Here is a 10262-nt window from a genome sequence, read left to right on the forward strand (position 1 = left end):
CCTGGCAAGGTTCCTATATGGGGTGGGATGGGGGATAATTTATTTTTTTAATTAAAGTGCCTTTGTCTATTTGGATCATACCTGATAATGCTCAGGGGTTGCTCTTGGCTCTGCACCCAGGTATTATTTCTGTTGGTGCTCCAGGAAACTCTTAAGATCCTGTGTATTGAACCCAGGTCAGCTGTGTGCAAGCAACACCCTTCCCCTATGTACAATTGCTCTGGTCTCAATTGGAGACAGTTTAGATGAACTATACTGTGCATAGAATGTCATTTGAAAGGATAGAAGGGGATCTATGATGAAATCTTTTTTTTTCAATTTGAAAGCAATCGTTTATTAACTGACCAGATTATAAAAATATGGTAGATACCTTAGTTCATCCATCTAATCAGCTGGTTGCTGGTCTTCTCTGTTGCCAGCATCTACAAAATGGGTGGTCTTTTTCTTCATCCCACCCCGGAGAGAAGATAATTTGAAGGGCCAGAGGAAGTTGTTTGCCTCTTTGAAGCGCTTTCCAACAGTCTAGATCTCATGAATCAGATCCTCAATGCAGATGATGTCATATTTACCCAGAGTTCGCGCGATCAGTGCATTATCCGTTAGGGCAATTCGCTTCTTGTGGAGTTTGCCATAACCATGCTTGTAGATCAATTCATTTACTGACTTCAGGTTTGGGTACCTCCATGCAATATAGGGTTCCACGATCCTCACATGTTCATCGTAGCCTTTTTGAGTTTAACAGAGGTACCATTGAAGATCTGGTGAAGGCGGAGAAGCTGTAGCGCCTTTGGGACCTTAGGGCTCACCCCATTGATACCTCTAATTCTGAGGACAAAAGCCAATTTGGGTCCCGCAGGGATGTAAAAGTCGCCAGCTTTTCTCGCCGTCCTAGCCATGCGATCCTCTGTCCTGTACATCTGCCTATACTCCTTGTGATAATGCTTAGCTTTTTCGTAGATCAGCATCCTCCTCACCTTTCGAGGCATCTTTTGAGCAAACTTCTTTCGCAGGCGCTTCATCTTCAGCTCTGCAAAATTCTTTCCCTTTTCCTTCAGGGTTTCTGGCACATCAGGAAGCTTCTTTGTCTTCTCTCTGGTGGACGCTGCTGCCGGCTTAGCAGGGACCTTCTTTTACTTCTCTTCTGCACCTGGTTCCAGTCAGAAAAAAGGATGATGAAATCTTTTACAAGTGGGAATATGGGTCAGCTCCCAAGCTCCCCACATACCGGCAGGGCATTCCATTTACCTGTGAATACTCAAAAGGTTGGTCACATTCCTGAATCCCACCCATGCCACTTCACTAATCTTACAAGGAAAAAAGGAAACATTTATGTTTGGATGGAGCCAAATTCCATCCATCTATGAGATGGTGCTCAGGGGACCATTTGGGATTCTGGACATTGAGCCCAGAATGACTGCGTGCAGGGCAAGCACCCAACCCACTAGCCTGATACTCTCAGTTTGACATCATGTTTCTGAAACTGCCTCCTTGGGTTTTCCTTGTAGCTGAGAGTCCACCGTTTGTGTGTTGTCAAGGGGTAGAGCGTTGGCCGCGCTGTGCTCTCTGATATTCTTACCAGCCTTTGTTCCTGTTCCAGAGTCTCCAGCTCTCTGGGTTTCTACTAGGTCAGTTCGTCTCTGAATCCCCAAGGCTGGCTTCAGAGTCGTTGCTTTCAGCCCCATCTTGATTAATTACTTCCCCAAGATACCCATTGTCTCATACCTCAGCAGCTACCTACCTGCAGAGTTTGATTTCTTTATCATTGTAATCCTTCTCTGCTGTTCTACGTGGAAGCAGCCAGCCCTGGTGGAATGTCTCTTTCTGCACACTGTGATAAAGGGTTAAGTCAGCAATTTTGCCCTCATCCCCTTTCATTTCTTCTCAGGTTCTTTCTGAGCATAGGGATGCTCAGACAGGTCTATTGTCTTCTGAGGGTGATGAAAATGGCAAGAATATGCTTGTTCTGACAAAGTCTTCCCCTAGGAAAAGATCCTTGCATGTTCAGCTCAGTCAGCAAACATAACGCCTTCATAGTGGGGCAGCCTCTGGTCTGTGGGAGAGGAATAGTGTTTATAATGTGTCTCTCACACTGACAGGCCCACAGGCAGTCATTTTGAACTGAACCTGTCCACGTGTAAGGAATGTGGGGGAGCCTTCACGTGTTCTCAGCACCATCACATTCCCTTAGAAACCCACAGTGCTCAGAATTCCAAGGAATGTCAGCACTGAGGACAAACTCTTGAGTCCAGCGTCACCCCGGCAGGACTATGTGAATATCCACACAGGAGGGAAACCGCTTAAGTGTAAGGACTGTGGGAAGGCCTTCGATGAATCTCATACCTTATACACAGGAGATTTTGTACTGAAGAGTCCATATGCATGTAAGGAATGTATCGAGAACTTTATCTGACTCATAGACCTTAGTATGCACAGGAAAAGTCACACTGGACAGAAACCATATGCTTGTATGAGTGGGAAGTCTTTGGTTGTTCCATAAGCCTGAATGCACAGGAAAACTCACACTGGAGAGAAAACTTGTATGTGTGAACAATGTGGGAAGGCCTTCCCCTGAAGTCTTAGTTTTCACGAAATTTGTATCGAAGAAAACCCTTATATATGTGAGGTAGGTGGGAAGACCTTTCATTTATTTTCAGGTTCTTTCTGAGCACAGGGAAGTTCATACTGGAATGAAACATTATTCATGTCACGACTGTGGGAGGGTCTTCACTTTCTTTTTTCCTTTTTGGGTCATTCCTCGCTATGTATTCAGGAGTTACTCCTGGTGGTTTTCAGGGGACCATAGGGGATGCTGGAAATTGAACATGGGTCAGCTATATGCAAGGCAAATGCTGTACCTGTTATGCTATCGCTGCAGCCTGGGTCTTCACTTTATCCTCAAACTTTTTAGTCCACAAGAAAACCCACTCTACAGTGAATCCATATATATATATATATATATGTAAGGAGTATGGCAAGGCCTTTGCTTATTCTACAAGCCTTTTTGAGGCACAAAAAATTTCGTACTAGAGACAAACCTTATGTTTGTAAAGATTTTGGCAACACCTTCACTTCCCCTTAACTCCTTATTAAACATAGGAAAATTCATACTTGAAAAAAACATATATTAGGGTGGGGAGACCTTAACTCAATCCACAAGCTTTGCTTTGCTTAAAAATAATCCAGGATTGAGGACTTTCATATGTAAGGTCTGTAGGATAATTTTCAATCAATTAGCATAACTTTCTGAACAGGAAAATTCACATTGGAGAGAAACCTCATAAGTGTAAGGAATGCGGGAAGGTCTTCAGTTTGTCCTCAGCCATTCCTACGCATATGAAAAGTCATTTTAGAGTGAAACCTTATATATGCCAGGAGTGCGGAAAGGAAAGGCCTTTGCTGGATCTGCAGGCCTTACTATGCATAGGAGAATTCACACTGGGGAGAAAAATATATATATATATATATATATATATACGCTCACACACATATGTAAGAAAATGGGAATTCCATCATCTGTCATTTAAAGGCACCTGTAGCCTTTTAAGGCATAAGAGAATTAATACTGCAAAAAATTCTGTGGGTAAGGAATATAAGGAGGTTTTCGTTTTCCCCTCAAGCTTTAGTAAATATAAAAGTTATGTTGGATCAATCAATTCCCTAATAACAATGGCCAGGGTCAGAACATGGCCCTTCAGTAAAACAGTTTTAGTTTCGACAAGTGGGTGGGGGATTGCTACAAAAGTACAGTCCGGAAGGAAATAATCCTGGTGCGTGTAAAAACTTCCTGTGACATTAGTACCATAAGGGAAAGGTACTTCCTGATTATCACGTGGACCATGCCTATGAGAGTGTACCCTGGCATTTGGACTTCACATTCTGTTAACTGGTAAACAATGAGTCTCAGTGATAGAGCAAGGTGGACGGAATTAAATAAAACGTAAGTAGGTGGGGGCTATAGGATGGGAGATGCATGCTGAAAGTAGACTCTAGACCTAACACGATTGCCACTCAATGCCTCTTTTGCAAACCACAGCACCCAAAAGGAGAGAGAACAAAAGGGAATGCCCTGCCACAGAGGCAAGGTGGGATGGGGGCTTGGGGAGTGGGAGGGATACTGGGATTAGTGGTGGTCGAGAATGGGCACTGGTGGAAGGATGGGTACTCGATCATTGTATAACTGAATCCCAGGCACAAAAATTTGTAAATCTACAACTGTACCTCATGGTGTTTCACTAATAAAAGTTTTTAAAAAATAGGTGGGTGCTGGAGTAATAGAACAGTGGTAGGGTGTTTGCCTTGCACGTGGCTGACCCGGGTTCAATTCCCAGCATCCCATATGGTGCCCTGAGCACCACCAAGGGTAATTCCTGAGTGCAGAGCCAGGAGTATCCCCTGTGCAATGTCAGGCGTGACCCAAAAAGAATAAAAATATTAAATAAATAGGTACAAAAATTGCATTTTGCTTGGTATTGTCAAGGCACACCATGGTTTCATTTGTCGCTGTGACTCTGGCTTGGCTCAGAGGTCCTGGTTTGTGGGGGATCATGGCAGAGATTAACCACGATCCTGCGGAGAACTTTTTGACCTCGGATAGACAGCCAAACCTTCATTCTTCAGGCCGTTCTGTGTTATATTCGGGGAGCCACATCCCACTGTGCTGTCCATATTTGGTGTCCAGGTCAGCCGCGTGCAAGGAAGCACTTTACTTGCTGTAGCATAGCTGTATTCCTTGTATTCAGGTTTCCATTAGATTTACACAAACGTTGAGGATAAATGTTTTGAAATTTTTACTTTGGAAGCAGTAAAATCCTAACAATCTAATATTCACCAGAGTGGTAAACACCATGTAGATATGTGCAAAAGGCCAAGCCAGGCTGCAGAGTGACCAGTGTGGTTTGCTGCCTATTAGCCGCTCCTTTCTGGGGGTTTGTCTATATGCTGTGTTTTGTATACTTTTGTTTTGGGGGAAACCTGACAGTTCTTAAGAGTTACTCCTGATGGTTCCCATTGCCACCATTGGGGAATGTCTGGGACTGAATTCAGGTTGACCAAGTTCAATGCAGGTACCTAACCCACTGCTCTACCCTTCTGGCCACGTACTATTTTTTTTCTTTTTGGGTCATACCCAGTGATGCATAAGGATGACTTCTGGATCTGCAATCAGGAATTAATGCTGGTGGTGCTCAGGGGACCATATGGGATGCTGGGAATCAAACCCAAGTCAGCTGCGTGCAAGGCAAACACCCTACCTACTATGTTATCACTCCAGCCCTGGCCACATACTCTTGGCTTGAAATCTTGTTTGTGAAACTGCCTCCTAGGATTTTCCTTGTAGACAAGTGTCCACTGCTCTTGTGTTGTTAAGGGGTAGAAGCCTTTGCTTCTGTTCCAGTGTCTCTCCGGCGCTCAGGGTTGTTCCTAGATCAGTTCCTCTCTGCATCTCCAGGGCTGGCTACAGAGTTACTGCTAATACAGGATTGGGGGACTTCTCCTTCTTCCAGATCCCCACTTTGTGACCTATCACTCTAGCCACCACCTTTCCACTCCTTTATGTGAGCCCATTCCACTTGCAGTGCATTTTTTTTCTTTTCTTTTTGGGTCACACCCAGCGATGTTCAGGTGTCACTCCTGGCTCTGCACTCTGGAATTACTCTTGGCAGTGCTTGGGGGACCATAAAGGATGCCGGGGATTGAACCTGGGTCAGCTGCATGCAAAACAAATGTCCTGTCCACTGTGCTATCACTCTGGCCCAGCCAGCGATACACATTTACCTGCTTTGTTCTAGTGGTTTTCTGTGCACCTGATGTCTGGCCCTTTAAGGCTGTTTGCAGAAGTGGAAGTGATATCACAGCAGGGCTTTTAAGGTGCTTGCTTTTCTGGATCAGGTCTCCATTTGTCACACTGGTGAAGGGAGCAGTGGCTGTCCTGCGTTGAAGGGGATCTCTGAGGGCTGCTTTTGTGGCAGGGAACAAGCGGCCTCCCATTAGCACCTGGCACCTCCACATCTCGTCACTGTGAGTACAGGGGCAACGCCAGCTGGGGGGCACGTTCACGCTTCTTTTCCAGTCATTCCTGTGGCGCAGCAGTGACCTTTTTGGGGACGCAGAGCTTTGATGAGTATAGCAGGGGCTGTACCGGGGCACAGGGGTCGAGGGAGTGAGAGCGTGATCCTGGGGATAAAATGTGGCCTCAATTTCCTCCAGCTCCGCAAATGGGCAGTGGCGGGTGGGCGTGGGTATGAGTGAGGTGGTTACAGAGAGGGGAGGGGAAGCGGGGGCGGTCTTGACCCTCCCAGCACTGGGCTTCGCTGGGCCCTGTCCTGGATCCTTTGGCCCGACATTGTTGCTATAGAACCTCCAGATTCACTTAGAGGACTGGAGCAATAGCACCGTGGTTAGGGCGTTTGCTTTGCATGTGGCCCACCCAAGTCCGATCTCCAAGCTCCACCAGGACGGATTCCTGAGCGCGGAGACCGAACTTTCTTTGCTATTGTGTTGCTATAAATGCCCTCCTTAAAATCTGTGAGCAGGTGTTTTAAATATTTAGTTGTTTCCTCATTATGTGTGTATACATTTAAGAGTGTGATTTCTTCCTGTTGTATGTATCCCTTGAAGAAGAAAAAATAGCCTTCGCTGTCCCTTCTAATTTTTTTAACCTGAATGTAATGTTGTTGGATACTCGTATGGCCACCCCAGCTTTTTGAGGGAGCTGTTTGCTTGCAGGATTGTTTTCTATCCTTTCACTTTGAGCCTGTATTTGCTCTGACTGTTGAGATGAGTTTCTTGTAAGCACCAGAATGTTGGGTTCTGTCTCTGAATCCATTTTGCCACTCCATGTCTCTTAATTGGTGAATTTAGACAGTTGACATTGAGAGAGATTATTATTATGGGGTTTTGTATCATCTTTTTGTAGGGGTCTGTAGTGCTTGTAGGGTTTGTCTTGTCTTATAATAGTCCCTTTAGGCCTTCTTTGAGGTTTGGTTTTGAATCTATGAAGTTCCTGAGCTGCTGTTTATCTAGAAAATAGTGTACCATTCCTTAAAGTTTGAGTGAGAGTTTAGCCAGATAGAGTATTCTTGGTGAAGTATTCATTTCAGTGAGTTTTTTCACTATACCACACCATTGCCTTTGGGCTTGCAGGGTTCCTCTGATAGGTCTGCTGTGAAGCTAAGGGGTGCTCCTTTGTGTGTGATTTCCTTCTTTGACCTTGCTGCTTGCAGTATTGTGTCTCAATAGACAGCATCGATCATTCTAACTATCATATGTCTTGGAGTGTTTTTGTTAGGGTCTCTTTTAGCTGGCACCATTTGGGCTCCTTGAATCTGCATAGCTGCATTGTCGAGCTCTGGGAATTTTTCAGGAATGATTTGTTTCACCGTGACTTTTTCATTGGGATTGTTTCCCTCAGCTTCTGGTACTCCGATGATTCTAATGTTGTTCCTCTTGGAATCATCTCCTAAGACTGTGATTCGCTCTCGAGCTATTTTGAGGTCTCTTGCCATTGTTGTTGCCAGTTAGCTTGGTGCAGATGTTCTTCCAGCTCACTGATTCTGTCTTCAGCTGTGGTCATTCTACTGTTGAGGGCACAACTGAGTTTTTTATTTCATCTAACGAAATCTTTAATTCGTGACATTTCTGTGCATAACTTTCCAATTTCTGCTCTCATTTCATCCTGGATTTTCTCGATTGTCCCATCCATTGTATATTTCATGTCCTCCTTCAATTTATTGGATATCTGTCTGATTGTTTCATTGAGTTCATTGAACATCTTCATGACTTCATATCTGAATTCTTTGTCAGACAGTTTCCTTAGGTACCACCTACTGAGGCTTCTGGTCTCTTTTCATCGCCCTGTTTCATCATTTTGGTGAGTGGGTATGGGAATTGTGATGTTACGCTAGATTTCTTGGTATGATTAACTACCTGCATCTGTGTGAGCATTGGCCTGCCTAAAATTAGACCAGGACCACTCCTACCAAAGTGACACCCACTTCTGAAGAGGCCACTCCCCCACGGGAATGTGGTATGTGTTGGGAGAGGTAAAGGTTGGGTGCAGGAGAAGACGGGCACAAAGTTGGGGATGAAGAGGAAGAGGAAGAGGCTCAGGGCTGCTTTTGTTCTAGGGTCCTAGAGGACGCCTGGGGCACTTGCACAGAGAAAGCCAAATTCCAGGTTCAAGTACTGGCGGATAAACTGACCTGGGTGGAGAAGAGGACCGTCACAGCGTTGTGGACAAAGAGGAAGAGGTTTATTTAATTTTTTTTAAAAATGAAAACTTGCCTTCTTGTGGCAGATGAGGTTCAATCCTAGGCATTTCTGATGGTCCCCAGAACCTCGCAGGCCCACACCAAACCCCCATAAAAATGAAAAATCCTCAGCAGTGGGGCTGGAGCGAATGCACAGCGGTTAGGGCGTTTGCCTTGCACCTGGCCACCTGGGTTCAATTTTCAGCATCCCATATGGTTTCCTGAGCACCGCCAGAAATAATTCCTGAGTGCAGAGTCAGGAGTAACCCCTGTACATCGCTGCGTGTGACCCAAAAAACAAAACAAAAAAAAACTCAGAAGATTTGGTGTGTTTAGAATTTCCAGGGAAGGAAATTGGCTGCTGAGGCTCATTATTACCATTTTAAATAAAGTTCTTCCCACCCCACCCAAGTTCCTCTAACGGCAGGTACCTCCACCCCAAACTTCTGGAGATGTTGGAGTTGGACCTGGCCCCTGCCACCCTCCTTATGGAAAACAGAGGACTTGGGACTTTCCATTTGTATATGAACCCCAAAGATCTCTTAGGGAGGGAGGAAGATATACTGTCAGAATTGTGGGGTGCTGAGGGAGGGGATGATGGGGCTGGAGACCTGTAAGAACTGGTCGGTTTGAAGAGATTGTGCTGTGGGAAGGCACAGTCGTCTTCTGTGCTCACTCTGGGTTCCGACTCAGGCACCATATAGGGTCACCTGAGCTGCCCTGAAAAATTTTGCGGACATCCACAGCCCACACCCCAAAATAATTAAGCCAGAGTCACTAGCTTATGAAGTCAGCTCTGAGGGCTATGGATACGACTCCTCTGTACAGAAGTGATTTTTTTCCTGCAGAAATTCTGATGATCCTGGGTCGCTATAGCAGTTCCTGAAGGCAGGTCAGAAACAGGAATATACATTTCTTAGAGAAAAGTCCCAGAGTAAGGACAGAGACGCCCCAAAGCATCCTCTCGCGGTGGATTGGTGGAAGAGTTGTGGCCCGACCTCTCCTGCCTAAAGATATCCAGCCCTTGGGCTCGCTTTCATGTTACCCTGCAGGTCACTAGGATCCAGCAGGCCGCCTCAGGGCATGGAGTGGTAGCCGAGCATCCAGGGCGCTTGCCTCGCATGGGGCAACCCGGGTGTCGGGATTGAACCCAGCAGTGTGGCAAGTGCTTTGCCCACAGTACAATCTCTCCCTCTAAGCCCCCTTTCCCAAACGGTTCCAGTCCCGGGCATCCCCACACCTTCGCGGTCTTCCATGGAGGAAGGTGGTGGAAGCAAGACTCAACTCGGCATCCCCAACTTTGGCATGAAGGAATCCTCCGTGAAAGGCTTTTGTTTGTGTTTCGGGAACCACATTCTGTGATATTTTGGGGTCATCCCTTCCCCTGCATTGAAGAATCACTGCTGACGGTGCTCATTGGGAACGTATGATGTGCAGGGATAGAAACTGGATCGCACATGCAAGGCAAGTGCCCTACCAGTTCCGTTTTCAGTGTTTGATCCATGGTCCTAGGCTACTCAAACCCATACTTTTATCTTATTATTATTTGGTTTCAAGCCACATGCATTGGTACTCAGTGATTCCCTCTGTTTCTGTGCTCAGGGATCACTACTGGCGAGTCTCAAGGATACTCTGGGGTGCTAGGGATGGTACCCTATCCTCTAACCTATCTCTCTGATCCTCAAGGCAGGACTTTTGGGGATGGAGCCATATCACAGCAGGTAGGGTTTTTGCCTTGCATGCGGCCAACCCAGATTCAATTCCAAGCATCCCAGATGGTCCTTCGAGCACTGTCAGGAGTAATTCCTGAGTTTTGAGCCAGGAGTAACTCCTGTGCATTGCTGGATGTGATCCAAAAAAACAAAAAAATTAATTAAAAAATAATAAAGTGGCAGAGCGCTAAGGGGCTGGAAACCACCGAACTCCTTGGCAAAGCTGTTTTTTTTATGATGTTTTATCCTTTGCCTCCCTTGCAAGCACCCGAGTGGAGAAGAGGGGGAAACCATGATGCTTTCT

The 10262-nt window shown here is 45.8% G+C and overlaps 1 pseudogene; it reads right to left on the minus strand.

Annotated features, from left to right (window-relative positions):
• Positions 1–371: 371 nt before the first annotated feature.
• Positions 372–9502, minus strand: LOC130028514 (60S ribosomal protein L7-like; annotated as a pseudogene).
• Positions 9503–10262: the final 760 nt, after the last annotated feature.

Source organism: Sorex fumeus, unplaced genomic scaffold, assembly GCF_029834395.1.
Source record: "Sorex fumeus unplaced genomic scaffold, SorFum_2.1 ptg000040l, whole genome shotgun sequence".
Taxonomy (NCBI): Eukaryota; Metazoa; Chordata; class Mammalia; order Eulipotyphla; family Soricidae; genus Sorex; species Sorex fumeus.